The sequence below is a fragment of the Zosterops lateralis genome, assembly GCF_965231275.1.
Source record: "Zosterops lateralis genome assembly, chromosome: 1".
In the NCBI taxonomy this organism is placed as follows: Eukaryota; Metazoa; Chordata; class Aves; order Passeriformes; family Zosteropidae; genus Zosterops; species Zosterops lateralis.
This window is the reverse complement of record NC_139762.1, coordinates 32,798,263-32,814,945: the sequence shown is the minus strand read 5'-3', so window position 1 is coordinate 32,814,945 and position 16,683 is coordinate 32,798,263. Positions and strand designations below refer to the sequence as shown.

Here is a 16,683-nt window from a genome sequence, read left to right as displayed (position 1 = left end):
TGTGAAACTCAAAAAGCTCTTGCAAGCTCCAATTTGGAATCTGTATAACAGGAAAGCAAAAATAATTTTTTAAAGGGTGACATATTTTAATCAATTAGGATGAGTCTTCACAAATTACTTACTTGAAGATGTATTCTGATTTGCTGGGGTTTTTTGGTCACAAAAATTGAGAGAAGATTAATGTTTAGAAACTATTGTTAGCCTTATGAAACAGTTTTAGATTAATGTAGCACAAAATGACACTTTCATTTCCAATGAAAACATTTCAGAAGTGCAATAAAGCAATGAATAGTGGAGTAACAGTAATCATTAGTGTTCGGCACTGAACTTCATCCCTGAAACAAAGTGGCCCAAAGATGTGATTATCTCACAATAATCACTCTACGTGTTTCACCTAGCTGCTTAATGAAGTAATTAAAATTGGGTTAAGGGTGTATTTTGAACATCCAAATTTACCAGAAGCATATGGAACCAATAGAGGAAAAGCATCACTGAAGAGTGTTTGGTAGGATGTTGAGCTGTTGGATGCCATTTGTACAAGTTTAATAAATTGCACTATTTGAACTTGAAATTTCATGGCTATTTTTAAGTCCTCTGTGAGATTAGGGTCAGCAAAAGGCTGAAGTCCGTAGTTCGCATAATCCAGAGAAATATTAAGGTCCTGATCATGTCTTCATTTGTCTTAGTATAAAAAATTACCTTTCTCTCAATAAAATTAGGATTAGACACAAGGTTTTTGGAAACATATTAAAGATCATCTGGAGGTAAGTATTTAAGAAACAAAATAGAAGAAAATGAGAGACCATTTGGAATGTTTAGACAGAACAGTCTTCTCTGCTGGTCAATATCTGGAAACTACAAAATCCTTGGAAACTTGAAGTTTCCATATCTCAAAATCAGACATTAAAAACTATTACAAGTCAATTAAAAACTTCTCTCTGCACTATTGGTCAATAACACAATGTACGTGGCAAAATGCCAGTCTTGAATGAGCCTTCCAGACTTTAAAGGTAGAGGAACTTCACTTTACAACACTCCATACTGCTGGTGCTTTATTTCAAAAGCCATGCTTACAACTGTAGATGGAAAATTTAGGCTCCTGATGAAATTATGCATTTCTAGTCATTCTGCGGTGAACAGGAAAGCAGGTGAGCCTCTGTGTTTCCAACATAGATGTTGATAACTAATGCTAATAGGCTGAACTGAGAGCAAAAAGGAGCCAACACTGAAGACATATATTATCAGGAATCCTATTATAATCTTAAGATTCAAGTTTTGTACCTTGTAAAATCATGGAATGAACTTCTGTATCAATTGAGTTGTTCAATTTACCTAGAGTCTCAAAGCCTTTAGAAATCTGAAGTGCTAAGAGATGACTCTTTGACCTTTACTGTATTACAAATAGGTCTGATTCTTAAGATCCGCATCCATTAAATGCTTGAATGAGCTCAGTATTTATTGTTCTTTCATCTCATTAAAACAGCTAAAAGGTTAGGAAAAGGCATAATGTAAAGAAAGGTCAAGTGGTAATCATGGTGTGAAATGCTGTTACACATGGAAGTATAATAATTCTTAGAGCTTTATGCTCCCTGGAAAGGAAGTTGTTCAAAACTGTTCACCTAAAAAGGTTTATTTTGTTCTAAATATAGCTCAACATCTGTAAATAGGAGAATTAGACTGACCTTTAGCTCCTCTGCATCTGCAAAGGCCTTTTCTTGGCTCAGTTGCTCAGTCTGAAACCCTATCTCAGCAATCAAGGCTTCAGTATCTTGATTTTTTCAGTTGCAGTTCTGACTCTTGAGCAGCAAGTTTAGATTTTAGATCTTCTACTTACAGGGCAAAAGGTAATGGTTCTGAAACCCAAAAGCTGAACTGAAAACAAAATTCATGTCTAGTGAGTCTCTAAAGAGAAGCATTGTCTTTTAATTTTTTTTCTTTTTTTCCCGTTTGTACCCGACAGAATTTTGGTGATGTAAATAATTGAATAATGACAGCCTGAGTGCACCCACCACAGGCCCCACACCTCTCCTGAGATGTTCAGATGCCTGTCCTGCTGCTCAGGTTGGGGCTACAATCAGGTGTCTCGGCTGGGAAAAAAGAGGGTCAGCTGCTGCACACAGCAAAGACGCCAACATAAAGGCAGAAGGATGATATGAAAAATGCTTGGTATTGACTCTGAGAAGAATAATTCCAGCAGAGTTTTGCTGTAAGGCTAAGGCACGCTCAGAGACTGCTGAACAAAAGCTACCTGTTAGTTTGCTGAAATAGCACTTCATTGCCTGCCAGTTGAGAAACTCATATAAAAAAATCCAGCAACCATATCTTTTCACATATAAAGAAACTGTTTCAAATAACTGTGAGTTGGCATGGTTTGGGGTTTTTTGTTTGTCCGCTAACCTACCAACCATTTTGTCTGGCAGCTAATCAAGATAAATTGTAACCAGAGGGGTCTTGTTAATCTGATCTGGATTGGGTTGATAAGAGAAAGTGGAAGACAAATATTAGAGAGCTTAAACTTTAATCATACGGAAGGTCTTGAGGGCTCTCCTGATTTGGTGGCCTCCTTAAATCTTATAAAACCTACCAAATTTACCTTTTCAAAATTTGACCATTTTATCAAAGCTGTAATACTGAGTTTTAAGAGATGTCTGTAGAGATCCCAAATCTGTCCTCACCTCTATTTTTCAATTTATTTCAGCTGACTTTATGTCTTTTTCTTTAAGAAAAATACTAAACAGTGCTTAATTTGATATTCTTCTGTAAAGCTCCAGAGTGCAGGGTAAAAATGGCTCAATGTTCAAGTGCCTGGCTAGATAGTGCCCGGAGCTGTGGGTCTGTTAGCCAGCACAGCATGCAGCAGATGAAATTGTCCAATTACCATTTGGTCCTCATCATATTAGAAATCAGAGAAAAAGAGCATTTAAATAATTTACTAGCAGGGGCCACTTTATTAAAAACAGACTTTAAAAACTCAGCCATTCTTTTCTCTTGACCATTTTTTTTAAGGTCTTCAGCTGACAAAGTGGGAATAAGACAGCCAACTTCCATTATGAACCTCATGCAGCAGCATCAAGATGCAATGTTATGCAGACTGCAGCTGAACATTTCATTTGCATAAAAGCACATAGAATTTCAGTTTTTAATAAAGAAATCGCTGGATTATGGTTTGTCTTCAGCATTTGCAAAAGGAATTAGGGAATACGTGTGTGGGTGGGATGGGGTAAATGCTTCCAAGCAGTTTCTCTTCCTTTCTGTCTTTGTGGGCTGATCAACCACCAGTGAACTGTAAGCAGAAGCACTGACTGGGGGCTAAGTGGCACCAGCCTCACAAGCAAGTGACAATACCTCATGGAAAGGCTTCACACATGTTCCTTCTGCTTTCATTACCCCTCACCTGGTCACTGGCCATGCACAAAATCTTCACATATTGAGATGCCTCTTCTCTCTCCCTGGGTTTAGCTTTTACTGTGGCACTTGTTTCTCTCTCATCATTTTACAATAGTCCCACTACACTCTCTCTCCCTCCAGACTTTGTCCTTGCTTAAATGCATTATCCCCTCTTTCCAAAGGCAGCTAAATAGCTCAAAGAGCTTCTATGCAAACAAACAAACAAACAACCCAAAGAAACAACAAACCCCCAAAGCAACCCCACTCCTCCAATAATTATAATAATAAACAGACAAGATAAAAATGCCACTCCACAACTAATCAGTCTAATGAAAGGTCATGATGATTTGCAATAAAACAAAGGTTATTTATAAAGAATGAAAGAAAAGGTTGTGATTTCCACAATTTACCTGGAAAGCTGCTGCCTCCCTTCTTTCTGAAGAAAGCTTCTGCATGCCATTTACCAAGTATTCCATGTGTCATGACAGCCTCTTGCTTTTTTTGTCTAGGAGGTTATTATAAAGCATGATTTGCTCCAGAAAACTATTTGGAGTGGTGTAATTGTACTGCTTCTTGTTATGATTGTGCTTGGCACTCAGGACATTCACACTGGTGTGGGCAGAAGCCATAAAATCACCATCAACCATGGAGTTCTGCATGAGTGGCTGTACATACCCAAGGAAATAGAGCAAATGGAAACACAGGAACAAAGAAATCCTTCTGAAATTAACTATATCTGTATAACTAAAGTATATCCATGTATTTTTCTAAGGATGGCTCATTCACAAAATTCTTCTTCAATCTACCCTAGATATAATGTTGTCAGCATGAAAAAAAAAATTAAACCAAAACGAGCCTTCCCTAGCTGTTTCGCACATAAATTAATTAATTTTGCACTGACATTCATCAAGTGTCCATCACCAAAGAAGCTCAGTGGTTCAACATACTTTTTTACCTTTTAATAAACACTCCTAAAAACTAGGAACAGGTATCAAACCAGTTCACTGTACTGCTATATGCAGAGTTAATATTCTGTGGATTTTCTACTTCACCTCTGGAACTCCTGTTGAAGACAAATCCTCTCTAGATTAAAGAATAGAGTGGTTGCTCTAATCACACTGGTTCTCATACCCTTCATATATAATCAAATTCCTGTTTGGAGTGAAGTGCACTTTTGCCATCAACTTCAGCTTGAACAGAACTGGACACCACAATTTAGATTTCAAAGTTGTACCATCCCTGCTTATCTGTGCTTCTGAAAGACAGACAAACTGTAACAAGGGCAGGATTTAGACCACTGTGGAGTGCTGCTGAAAGCTGAGCCACTTAGATACCGTAAAATGTCAGAAAATCAGCAATCTTTTGTGCTAAAATTACATTCTATCAGCTTCAATGGGTATTAACCAGAAAAGTGGCTATGACTTCATGGAGTTCAGATTCATTCCAAGCTGTGACAGTGGAGGCTCTTCCCTATGTGCCAGAAAGGCATCAAACCACCAAGTCTAACTCCAGCTGCAAGCAAATCTCAGCACACTGCAAAGCGATCCCAGAGCACCATTGTGGCCCTGTGTTGGGTCCCACACAGCACCACATGGTGTTTCTCTCTCATCACAGAGACCAAAACGCAGCTGGAGACTGAAAATTTCACATACTATGTAAAAATCAAAACAGGCCAGGCACATTTAAAACAGCTCCAGATGGTCATTAAGTCATGTGTTTCTAAGCAAAACACAGAGATAAAATACCTGCCTTTTTTCATCTCTGACAGCAAGAAGAGGGGTTCAGGATCAAAGTTCAAAGGTCCTTTTTCTATGTTTGTTGAAAACTCAACTAGCAAATACAAGATACCACTCCAGTCCTTTGAATTAGAGTATACTCTCCCAGGATAAACAAGAATTAGGAAATCCCTAGAATTAATTTTTTGTTAATTTTGTTCATTTGTGGAACCCTATCCACATATATTAATAGAATAAATTAATATACATATCTAAGCAAGAATACTGTATGCAAAATTAAGACGGAAATACTAAGAAAAAGCATTTAACTCCATCACTGTAACTAACTTTCATTTTGTCCTCTATGACTTCTAGCACACTTAAACTTTATCATTTGTGGAGTCACATCTCCCTCATTTTAATGATTATTTATTGCATTCTGTACAAGACGAACCCAGTTCAATTAATCAAGGGAAGCCTAAAAATCAATTAATATGAATTAAATGAGCTACACCAACTCTTAGGAAAGTCACACATAATTTACCAAAGCATTGTCAATAATGCTTAGGGAACTTTGGGGAAATTGCTCATGAGTGGCTGTTCATGCAGTCAAATGTTTTAAGTCTACATCATTAATATTACAATCAGGTTGATGCAGAAAGGCTTGCCATTTTTCTCAGTAAGAAAACTCATTATTTTCTTGTGCCATTTCAGAGCTAGTTTAGAAGAATACTTATTTCACCTATGATCAGAGAAACAGAAATTAAAGCAAGAACTAAATAAAGAATGATTTGCGTTTAGGGAAAGCAGAGGCAAATTGCTTTGCAAGTAGGAAAAGCCAGAACATCATTAGCGGAAGCAAAGCAGCATAAATTCATCTTTTAAAAAATTGCTTGTAAAAGCAAGGCTAGTCAGCAGGAATAGATATTTTATGCAGATTTGGGCAGCATTTAGCTTCCAACCGAAATGCGTTTCAGCCCTTTTCTCCCTTTTTCATTGTTTGTGACACATACGCACCCTGCAGTGGAACAGCTCTTCCCAGCTAAAGACAGCCTCCCTACACATGATCCTTATGAGAGGTCTCTACTCAGCAGCCCTGAAAAGCCCTCTAACAACAGTTTCGTTTGTAAATCAGTGAGGGACGGAGTGGGTTCCGGTAGCTGGAAGTGGCCCGAGACAACTTGTCTCAATGGGGCAAAATAACTATTGTTATGGAGCTTAACAAAATGGCACAGCATGGGAGACACGCCGAGCCAGAGAGCAGCTGGCTGTAATTCACACTGGTTTTCAGAAAACACTAATCGTTCCCCAACAGACCTCTTTGAGGATTGGTCTTCCCTGCATTTTCAATTTGTCACTTTCTCTTATGATAAGGTCAGTGGTGACAGCACTTCCTGACATTAACAGCTGTGGCTTTTAAAAGGGTCATTGTGGAACTACTAATTGCAGTAATTTCATTAGCATAAATTATTTATTCTGCCATTCATTTATCTCCAGGATTTTTTTTTTTTAATACTACATTGTACTTTTCAATATATGCCCATTCAGGGTTGTAGGCAAAGGAAATTATTATTGCTAATTTAGCCTTCTTTACGGGGGGAAAAAAAAGGCAAAAAAAAAAAAAAAAAAAGAGTCGATACAGTAACAAAATCTGATTTAACAGCAGTTTGCAAGAAAACATAAAGTAGCTTGAAGCCAATAATGAAGATTAGGCTGGTACAAACCAAAACCATTCATTAGTGCTAAAGACAACTGAGGATTAAACCTACGTATATTTTGAAAGAAAATCTGAGGGTGAAGCAGGTTCATTCTTATACAATCTCTCTACTCTAGGCCTTGGCTGATACACTTTAAACTTAAAAAAAAAAAAAGCCCCAAGGCAAGTTATGAGTAGTTTGTACAGGAATTTTGCCTGCATACTCCCTCTATCTTTTCTCAGGATGTAAAATAGGCATTACTATCAAATATATAAATCTTAACCCTTTGCAGTTAGATTGAGGTAGCTGGAACATGGCAAGCAAAGAACAAAAAAAGACCAATATCACTGAAAATTAACACATGTTGCAGTCAATTATCAAAGATGAGGGAAAAAAGCCAAGTCAGTGTTTGCTAGCAGGAAAAGGTAACTGGGAAGTGTGAGTGGGTGGACAGGGGGGAGTTTAAGAGGCAAGGAGAGAAAGCAAAATATTACTCCAGGTGGCTTCTTTGCCACACTGAACGCTGTAAAATACCTCGGAGTACGATGAACTAAGAGCATTATGAATTTATCCTTGGTATGCTTAACAGTGTATGCTGTTTGGTGCCAAGCAGCAGAAAAGCAGCACAAGATATCGCAACAATAAAATACTCAAAGATCATAGAGATGTACATGTGTGTTATTTTAAAAGAGGTGAATTAAAGAATACTGATCCTTTTATTCTGCACTGAGTGATATGTGACACCAGATGAAAGTAAGAAAGGAGGGGATGCCTGTCATGCTGAATTTGGACACAGATATTTTAAAATACTGTAGATCATGTCTTATATAAAATGAAGTATAAAAGCACCTTTGTAAGTTCATGAAGCTCAGTACACGGCTTTCAGAACTGCTACACCCTGTTCTTTTCTTGTGCTCTTTTAAAATGAGGTTTAGCAATTTCAGTACTGAAACAGAAGAGGGCTCTTTTCCTCTCTCTCCCAAGAAATCAAAGACATCAGAACTGATTAAATTTCTAATACTTTCCATTTCCCTTCAGATACCTCTGAACTCACTGTTTCTTGTCCTAACCCACACATTGGCCAGTATCCTTCCAGGTGAAAAGGGTCTTGTAATGCCTGCTTCCAACAGGCAGCACAATTAGGGAGGATCTTTCTGTTCTTTCTGTTCAGATATTTTCACACAGGGCAAAAGGGATGTTCACAGCAGTACCCTTCACAGAACACATTAATCGTGCAGCTCACTATCCCCCTGCTGAGCTCAACGGGACCCACTTCTTTCCCTGGATAAACTGTATCTTCCAGAAGGGCAATTGTTTTCTGAAAACAAAAAGATAGAGGAAAAAAAAATACCCCAAACCAAACCCCCCAAAACTTCCTTCTCAGTTCCCACAATCACTGGAAGTTTTTATAGTTTTCCTTGATCATTTAAACTCAGAAATTTTCCATTTTTTATTAAAGCAATATAAATATGATGCCATATTTGTATTGAACTTTTAAGAGGAAAAAAAATCATTAGCTTAACTTCAAGCTATCCTAACTAAAAGTAATCTGTAATAGTTATACAGCATTAAACAAAAAATCCTTTATCAACTACTTTTACTCAATTTTTTGAAAGTGTGAAAAAGGCAATTAGGAGTTAAGTGTCAATTATGCCAAAATAATTGCTCAGTAGCAGACCTCACACTGCTGATCAATGATAAGGAACAGCATGAGCCAGACACAGGTGAGCACTAGCAAGCAAGATATTTATGCTAAGAACAAACAAAGGACCTTCCTTAAATATCTAAAATGGAGCAAGCAAAATGACACATTAACACACCAGCACTAGAGAGAAGGAGAGGACACCACCCCCTATAAATCTTTGATGGAAAGGGGATGGCACACTCTTAAGATTCCCTCTTCTTCAGGGTGGTCCTTTTCCACCCAGCCCCTCTCATTCTTTTGATATCCTAATACCTCTCTGGAACTGTCCTGTTGCCCCTCCTTTTACTAACTTGGTCATTCCCCCTGGACTTTGCTTTTACTCCTCAGACCCTTTGCTTTACAGCTCTCTTACCATTCTGGTTCAGTTCTGCTTTTTCTTCCTGTCTCTCCTTCTCTCCCTACCCATAACTGATGTAGCATCTCTGTTATTATTTCACTGCCTCTGTTCTGAGTACCCTTTCTTCAACACTTTAAAATCTTGCCCCTGCCTCATCCTATTATTTTTTTGCATTCTGCTCTTTGTTTTTTTAGTCTTCCTATCGGCTGCACATGACTCATGCACCCAGTACTGCTTTTTGATGCCACAAACCCCTTAATTCATTGTTGATAAAGTGTCATGCTATTTTGTTAGTTGACATTTATTTCACTTGCTAGGAATCAAACAGGAAAGATACTCACCAGGAGCAGTTAACACCAATGTGAAAAAAACTCCTTAACAGTTGCTAAGATCAGATAAATCTTTATTAATTACCTAAAAATAAAAGAATTATTGAGGAATATAATGCTTTAATGAAAAAAACAAAAGCCTATTTTCTGCATGCAATCATATCTGTTTCTTTCAAATAAGAAGTTAGTATCACATTAAAAATTAATACAATTGGATACCGCCCCTAGCTCATCAGAAAACAAGTGACTATCCTGATGATACCATAAGTCTGTTAAAAAGTAGCAGGAGCAGCTGATGGAACACACAAACGCCAGGTTTATGTGCAAACATCTCTCCCTCCCCCGCAGTCCTACAGGAGGCATCCGTGCGCCGCCGGAGCGCCACGGGAGCGGCAGCCGGGGAGCCTGGAGCGGGTCCCGCAGCCCTGCTCCCCCACGGCCCGGGGAGGGGCAGCCACCACGGGACCCCTGGAAGCAGCACAGCCATCCCTTGCCCTCTTCTCCACTGCTGTATTTTGTGTGGGTCTGAATGGAGGGTAAGCACAGCAAACGCAGAGCTGCCCGGCACTGCGCTCAACTAAAACCAGACCGCACTTCCTCGGGAATTCCTGAAATACTCAGCCTTACCTGATTAAAACCCTCCTACACAAACAAATGGTCTCAAATATAACAGCACTCCAGAATGAAATGTCTGCAATAGCAATCTGTGAAGGAGAGCAAGCATTTTCCAGATCTACGTGAGTAACTCCAGCAGTCCCACTGCCAGTGTGGAAGTTGCCGCATGTTGTCCCGTGTTAGGAAGGACATCAGAGGCAGCTTGCTAAAACTTACAAGAATATGAGAATATTCCTTTCCCCTGAAGAAACTCACTAATGCATGTGGTTCGTTTGTTTTTTTCTGAAAACAAACATGTCACACATCAATCAATCAGCAACAAGAAAACAATAATTGCCCAGATATTAAAATGCTAAGTGCATTTGCCATGTGGTGCCATGGGTTGCCTTTCCAGGGGACATTTCTACCTGTCCAATTGCTGAATAGTTGGAGAACTCTTTCGTTCACCTGGACGGTGCACAACAATATTTCAGCCTTACTTGCTGCAGTTCTACTGAATATATTTAATTGCATTGGAAAGGGTTAAATAAACTCTGTATTTATAAGATCTTAAAAAAGTTTCAATGGAAGGATTCTGCAAAGACAGTGTTATGAATTACATGCTTCCCTTTCCCTCACTTCTCTGCATGTGCTAGACGGCTCCCTGAAATCTCTTGGAGGAATCAGGCAGTGACATATCATTAAAATTTGACTTTTAGCAGGGGTGAACTTGAACAACACCAAAGGCAGTAAGTATGCAGCAAGGAGTAAAATGAGCATTGTTTTTTTTCCCCAGCTTGTTCAGTTATTGATCTTTCACTGATCTCCATTGCTTTCTTAGGAAGCTGACGAGCTTGAAACTGTACCTCGACCTCCTCAGCCTCCTCAATGGACCTCCTGCTGCTGGAGGGAAGGGCTTCCCATGGCCACTCATGAAGCCAGTCAATAGCAGGGCAGTTAACTGCGGCTGGGAAGTTCCCAGCTCCTGCTCACAGCATGGCCCTGAGGGGACAGAAACACAGGACAATCTGCAGAGAGGAGTGAGGGAACAGGGAGAGAAAAGAATCACAGGGCAAGTTGAGGCCACCAAAGAGAGGTGTGCAATGAACCATGGTCCAGCATCAGCCAGCACACAGCTGAGGCTCCAAGCCAAATTTGGCAGCTAATAAACTTTGTCAGCAACCTTGAGCAAATAGGTTTTACTCCTTTTCCCTTGTACAAACCTGGCACTTTTGCAGCTTCCTTCCACTCTCTCCACGTTGGTATCAATTGCTGTTTGATAGCTACAGATGATAAGGCAGGCACAGGGAGTGGCTGGCATGCAGACAGCCAGAAGGGGCACATTCAGCTGGTCATGGTGACAGAAACCCTGTTATTGAGGTTCTAAATCTATTCAAGCCTCTTTATGTGCAGCGTGAGCCCTCTAAAAGAGCAGGAGGAAAAGGAGATTTGGATCTTAGCTTGCATGGGAATTTTAAGGGATCATTCTTTTAAAAAGTGTAAAGAGATGTACAAAAAGGGTAGGCCAAAATATTCAAAGCAAAATAAAACTGGGGCTGGGTCTTGATTTCACCAGGTCTACACAAAGCAGCTTGCATTTGAGAAGAAAGGAGTATTCTAGTCCTCAGGTGATTCTGTGAACCTGCTCACTGCAGTTAGCACATGCTTTGGCCACTGTATGTGCTCTTGGTTAATTGGCAAAATGACAGACATGAGGCTGTTAAGACAGGAATGGAGCCTCTCATCTGTGCTTCTTACAAAAGGAGCAATTTTTATTGTACAGGACCTCTCAAACCATATGTCACTGACATGGTTAATTCCAATAGAAAACATCCAAAATGTTTCAGAAGGGTTTATAACTTGTCCAACAGCCACAAGAGTCAGGACAGAGCCCAGGCATGCCAGGGAAGCAACAAGTTTACTCCTTTAGGCTTCTTCAGGCTAAATAGGGAATTTAGGCTTCCTTTAGGCTAATTTGGACTGATATTCCTATAGGAGAAAACTACATAAAAAAAGGAAGAAGAGCAGAAAATTGAAAGAAAAGAAGTAAAAAAAGAAGCAATGAAAGGAAGAGGTTGACCTGGCTCAATACTTTACTGAGTTTTAAAGCAGCCAGAAGAGATAAAGTGATGAGGAGATAGTAACAATGGAAAATTATTCAATGGTGCCTGGAAAGAAGATAAAATAGAAGCTATAAAAGAATTGCCACTATCTCATAGTTTCTAAAAATACATCTCTGCACTAGAAAACACATGAGAGGAATTTATGCAAATAGCCTAGATAGTAGAACCAAGTCAAACCAAGAATGCCCAGGTTGCCCAGGAATGTTACAAAGATGGGCCAGTCAGCAAGTTGGCTTAAGGAACAGAAGAAATCATCTACTTCAAATGATTGAAGAGGCAAATGGCAGAAATGCCCATGTAGAATTCCAGCCAAGTGGTGAAAATTATATTGAAATTGTACAGACATAGAAAAACCTTGGAATTTACTGCTGATGATAAAGATGGGCACACACAGAAGAAACAATCAAAAAGATACAAGAATAAATGGTCTCTACCACAAAACTCTGAATCAGAGAAGAAGAAAAAAGTAGGGGAAGAACCTGTTAGGTTTTTTTCACGACTCTTGAACATTGTTGGGTTTTCTGAATTTGGTTCTTGGTTACATTATGCGTCCTTCAGTTAGACATTTCTCCCTCATGCCACCTCATTTTCTGAAAAAATTCTATGCTCAGTTGTAATACCAAAACTCATGGTGAGCAGTGTTGAAGCCCAGGGAACCTAATTTTCTCTTCTTTATTCCTTTAGCGGCCACCTTCTCAGACCTGCACACCATCCCTGCTATGGCAGCAGCAGCAGTGGAGAGCCTGGAGAGATCTGTCCCTGTTTTGATGTGCTGCTCACAAGTGCCCTTGCTATAGCAGGGGTGCCAAACTGAATCTATCACACCTCCAAAGCTGCAAACCATACACAGACTTGCTTGAAGTTTCATCTGCTACACCCTCCTACGCTCCTACATTGCTCATATTTGGACTTAACTCTCTTAGTACTGGACTGCAAGAAGAGTTCAAATCAAAGTCTTGTGCCGTTTGCCAGAAAAAAAAATCAGAACGTAGTGTTTTCTTTCGTTTTATATCCTAATTAATATTTTAATCTCTCTAAATATATTGAAAAATTGTTTGTATATGATGATTACTATCTATATCAATCTTACACTGAACTTAAGGGGAGAGGATGCTTTCCCTATCCAATGTAATTTGTTAGGAGTGATTTAGAAAAATTACTTGTATATACAAGGAGCTGCATTAGTTTATACAAACTACAGACCCCTGAGAAAGCAATACTGGCTTTTAGGATTGTTTACTTTAAACCTTACTTTAGCATCTGAATTCTAGATTTACTAAGTGATACTCAGAACTCCTCTGTTCTCTCCTTGTCCTTGGCAGATGTATTCAAATGCATAAGTACAAATTTACAAGTACAGGTAGTAGGTAACAATTGAATTAAATTGTTATGAAAGCAAAGAAGAAAGTAGATGAATTCTGAAAACTGAATTCTAGAAACTTTACAAGCAGTGAAGAGAAATGATCAAATCCAATAAAGATGTAGTGATAGGTAAAATCAATTACTTACGAAAACCTTTGTAGATTATTGTGACAGGGTGAAGTGTAGAAGAACAATTTCTCAATCATTTAATAAATTACTTCTTGGAATATCTGGTCATAGAGCTCGAACTCTGACACACTATTCAAAATTTCCATCATTTTTCCTTAAAACACATAGCTAAGAGATTTTTACTATACTGTATTGTTAGGCAGGAAATTCCAGCACAGCCCTAGATATAATATAATACCCTGATTAGATAACTATCTATTTGTTAATTACTTTCTGTGAACAAAAATATAGGATGCAGCACATACTTGAGAAGGTAGTCATAAAAAGAATGTAACCAGATCCACAGCATAACCCTTCCTTTTCCTTTAGTTTTAGTGAAGTTTGGTAAATTCACACCAGGCATAGATTTGATATGGCATGTTTTCAGGGTTCATTTGCATTCTCCCCAGTGAATTCCCTATACTACAAAGGACCTTGTGCACTGCTTGCTTTGCACACAGAATAATGAAGATGCCATGTGATCTGCTAGCAAGAGAGCTGTGAGGAAAATTGAGTAATTATTACTGACTACATTTTGAACAATCTTTGCATAAGCAAGAAGGTCTTATTTTGAAAACATTTCTCTTTTGTCCAAGCCATACATTACAGTTTAATTTGACAGAGGGAAAAACCCCAAAGAATAGGAAATTCTCCATGTAAAAAATGGAGAATGTCTTGCAAGACAACCAGAATATAAATATCACAGCGAAGGTATTTCATATAGAAATAGACAAATGTAGAAAGCTCTTGAAGATAGACACATCCCTTTCTTTGAGGATTTTTGAGATTTAAACACACACAATAGAGTAATGAAGACAATCATTACTTGCAGATAAAAGAACTGTTATGTTGTGAAATCAGTACCACTTCCATGTAACATTCACCACGCCTAAGAACACAACCCCCTGTTTTCTCCAGTGTCCATTTGAGCCTCACACATGTCACTCTCACCACAGTTGTGCATATTACACTGCATTTTTTGGCTCAACCTCCTCCTGTTCATCTCAAATATGCAAGCCCTCTAGGTTCACTAAGTATTTCAAACAGAGCAAGACTGAAGACAAAAGAGCACCTTGGCACACTTGGCCACTGGTCTGATGGGCCCATCCTATTGAAGGGTTAGTGCACTCTCATGGTTTTCCCATACAAAACAAAACAGTGCTGTGGCAGGAGTGAGGAGCTGCACAGACCAGGTATTAGTCCTGGCCAGCTCTATGTCACCACCATCATTTTGTGAGCAGAGCATGAGAAAAGCTAAGCCATAAGGATAACCAGCCTTCTCATGCTGCTAGTCCTCAGGACCACAAAATGCCCTTCATAATTTTACTTATACAGATGTATCCTTAAAAGTCAGCTCTCAGAGCGCTCAAGAAGTGATGGCTGACATCCAAATCAGAAAAGCCTGGAGCTTTTCATACAGAAACAGGAACTCTGTAAGAGCCTGCCAACTGAAGAAACAGATGTTTTCTGTGCTACAGAACTTAGAAATCCTTGATAGCTACTCCCTACTGAATCAAACAAAGCAAACAACAAAAAATAAACCCAAACCAAAATCCAAAACAAATCTGGGGTCAGTCTTAGTTTAACATAGAACCATAAACCCTAAAAACATAGTTCTTTTTGGCTGGGATTTAAGCACTCAAGCAGATAGATGTGTATTTATGCCCTCAAAGGAAAATCCATGAGATCTGGCCAAAACTGAGCTCTGATGGGGCGTCACAAGTTCCTCTCAGATTCACAGATAAAAATAGATATTCTGTCAGTAGTAAGACAAAACCACAAGGAAAAGGCTAATGAAAGAGGATTTGAAAATTAAAGACAAAAATTTAAATGAAAAATAATCATAAAAATATAGACAAGATAGCCTGTGGCAATGCAGAACACCTACTCTGCCTATGTTTGACTTTAATTCTGGTTGAAGCATGAAATTACAGTACTACTAAATTCCATAGAAAATGGGGAGCCAGCTAAATCCTGACAGGACTATAGAAAGAGGAGACTATTATAAGGGTGTGATGGCTAAAGTAGTCATGCCAAGCTGGCAGGAAATTGGAGAAATGGCATTCCCCTAAAACTAGAAAGTTTATTTCTTAATGCTGGGACTGCACAACAGCCACTGAGGGACTATAAACTTTACATGTGGAAAATGCACTATGAAGAAACTTGCTCAAGGATGGAGGAGCAAGTATTTGAAGTACCCATCAGCAGCTCGTGAAGAAAACTGGCTGCTCATGGACTGAATAACAGAAATTCAGTTCAAAAGAAAAATAATTTAACATGTCTGACTTCGAGATATATAGTAATATTTAAGAGTACTGAGGAGACCAAAGTGAGAACCTAGAAAACCATGCAAAGATGGTATTCTAGAGAGAGTCTACTTACTGGAAAAAGTTCATTTGAGAGTATGCTTGTGTAGGGCATGAGGGCATTTAGGCATGGTGTTCACATCTTTGGGAAAAAGCTGAAGGGTTACTATGACCAATAAAGTGCAGTAAAGTACAGTACAGTACAGTACAGTACAGTAAAGCACAGTACAGTACAGTAAAATAAAATCAGATGGAGCTCCAGAGACAACAAGACTGACCGATTTAATCTTACCCATGCTTTTGAGAAATAATTGCTTCTTCTGACCTCTACTTTTCCAAGAAATTTTGGTGATGTGCAGAGCATTTAAGATTGATTACTGCACAGAGATTAGGGATGTTGAAAAAGTTCTGGAACCCAAGTAAACCACTGAGCTTCAGAAATGTCTCATCTTGAGTGTGCTTTAGACCCATCAGCACATTAACGATGTCCATCAACTATGTTTGCTTGAGCATCATTCTTCCTTTATAATTTATTTTATCATTCACTATGAAAGTTTTTGAAATTCTCAGGTGCTTATCTGTCCTCAGATACCCTTCAGTTGTGGACCCATACTTTATAATGGTGCAACCCATTGCCTTAACCTGACATACTTTCAATTCAAATTTGTATCTATACACATGGTGTGTTCTCTGTACATTGACAGCAGAATTGATTGTGATGTCCAGATTGAAAACAAGCAAAACAAAACCAACACAAAACCAAAGAGATTCAAAGAACAGCACAGTGTAGTTTTGGTTCCTGAGCTGCAGATTCCTCAGCATAAAGAGAACTGCAGGATGTAAGATTATAAGTGAGCTCAAGGGAAAATGTGGCTTAATGTAGGATGTTGATTTTTCTAAAATGAAACGGAAGAATGAGACTATATCACTTCTTTAACATTACAAAACTGTCTAAATTCA

General features: G+C 38.8%; 1 protein-coding gene across 7 annotated transcripts in view; it reads right to left on the bottom strand.

Moving 5' to 3' along the window:
• DNAH11 (dynein axonemal heavy chain 11) overlaps positions 1 to 16,683 on the bottom strand; it is a 79,153-nt gene continuing 62,470 nt past the window's right edge. For all 7 annotated transcript variants that reach the window (XM_083869028.1, XM_083869030.1, XM_083869029.1 and 4 more), the window contains 2 exons: positions 1,683 to 1,872; positions 1 to 40 (listed from right to left, as the gene is read on the bottom strand). The gene's annotated coding sequence lies outside the window, so the exon portion shown is untranslated. The remainder of the gene's footprint in view (positions 41 to 1,682; positions 1,873 to 16,683) is intronic.